Here is a 2,124-nt window from a genome sequence, read left to right as displayed (position 1 = left end):
CACAGCCAAAGCTGTCTCTTTCATTTCTTTCTTCCTCTCATTGCGGTGGGCTGTCCAGCCTCCCCAGCCCCGCCTACCTCATCTGTTCTGGGGCTGCTTACGGAATGCCAGGGATGGAAGGGCTGTAGGAATCGTCTAGAACAGCCTCCTCCTCGTTCAGAGGGGAACTGAAGCCCAGAGAGAGCAAGGGATTCCCCACATACCCCCTCCCCCAACCCTGACTCCCAGAGGCAGAGTCAGGCCCAGTGTCTTGACTTTATGACAAGTGATCTTTACAAGGGCCCTCCCTATTATCAGCCCATGTTGAGGAGGCAAAGCAACTGGAGGGGTTTGTAGATATTTAATCTATGAGAAAGGCCAAGGCCAGACCTCGCCTTCTGTACAGACAAGACATGCTGCCACTGGTGGCATAACTGTTGATGATTTGGGGTGTGGTTTCATAAGAAAACACAAAACACTCTAACTCGTCTTGCACTGCTTGTAGACATATGGGGGTAGACTTCTAGCTGGGGGACCTGTGTCATCAGTATAGAACAGGTACGGTGATTGGTGATATTGATATAATCATAGTAGTAACAATACCCGATGTTTTGTTGTTTTTGTTGTTAGTTGCCTTTGGGTTGGTCCAACTAATGTAGAACAGAATGAAACGCTCCCTGGTCCTGTGCCATCTTCATGATCACTGGCCTGCTGGAGTTCATCGTTGCCTTCCAACCTAGGGGGCTTATCTTCCAGCACGATATACATGCTCTCATTCATAGAAGTGGCATGAACTCTAAAGCTTATCCCAGGGGTTCAGAGTAGCAAAAGAGCTCTTTTGGCTACAGCAGGCAGAGAAGGCTTCCTCAAAGTGATGGGCCTTAAGGATGAATTGGGTTTGAATAACATGGAAAGAGAGAAGGCAGAAAAACATCCTGTGATAAACTTCTACATGATTATCTCCTGCTTCTCAAGCTATCCTCTCCTTCTACTGCTTTTCTTGCTTACTGTGCTCCAGCCACACCGGCCTCCTTTCAGTTCCACAGCTACCGCAAAGTTTCTCCCACCCCAGGGCCTTTGCACTTGCTTTTACCTCTGCCAGGGACACCCCTCCATGTGATTTTCCTCTGCCCCAATCTTTCTCATCCTTCAGGTCTCTATTCCAATGTCACCTCCTCAGAGAGACCCTCCCTGTGACCACCAACTTGAATCAGTTTCCTTGCCTCTCTCCCAGGCACAATTCATCCTCTTACACTGTTCCTTCATAGACCTGTCACTCTCAGAAATGATTTGCCTCCACCACCAGATGGAAGCTCCATGAGAGCAGGGGCTTCACGTGTCTTGTTCTCTGCAGTGTTCAAGTGCCTGGAACAGTGCTCAGCACAGAGTTAGCTCTCAATCAGTGTTTGTTTCAGTGAATAAATGGATCTCTGTTTACCCATCTGAAAACTGAGAGAGTTGTCTTTTAATAGAGTTCTGGCCTGGAATAATGCTTAACACTAGTCTTCAAGAGGTCCTTGAATCTACTGAAGTCAAATGTAAATGTTTGAGTGTCTGTGCGTTTTTCTGCAAAGTCCATGGCTTCTCAAAGGGGCCAGTAGTCTAAGAAAAGTCTTCTCTAGATGATTCCCAAGGCTTCTTGGTCCAAAAAACAAAAGCTGATGCTCTGCCTCAGTTGGTCAACACAGGGTACTAGCTGAGTCCCAGGTATCTATTTGCCATCTGGACATACATATATTTTTATAGGATTGGTTGCTATAGCTCCCAGACATCATGAGGACTAAAATTAACTTTAATTTTTTGTTTTCCTCATAAACTAAGATGATGATTTTATGAGGATTAGCCAATGGAACCATCCACAGTCTTTGGCGGGGGTTCCCATGTGAGCTTTGGTTCAGGAATTGGAAAGCTGATTGTGCTCAGACTGAACCTCTAAAAGAGATCTCACCCTGAGGCTACCCCTAGGCCCCTATGGGGAGATTCTGAGCCGGGATCTCTCAGAGAAAGAAAACTGGACAAGTTTTATATCCAGGGATAAGAGCATCCTAGGGGAGCAGGAGGCTCTGAAGCAAGGACGACTCTGCCCTAGCAAGGGAGACCACTTGAACTAAAGCTGGTCCTCCTGATACCACCAAGGGCTCTATA

The sequence above is a fragment of the Trichechus manatus genome, unplaced genomic scaffold (assembly GCF_000243295.1).
Source record: "Trichechus manatus latirostris isolate Lorelei unplaced genomic scaffold, TriManLat1.0 scaffold00011, whole genome shotgun sequence".
NCBI classification, from domain to species: Eukaryota; Metazoa; Chordata; class Mammalia; order Sirenia; family Trichechidae; genus Trichechus; species Trichechus manatus.
Note: the sequence above shows the minus strand (reverse complement) of the source record.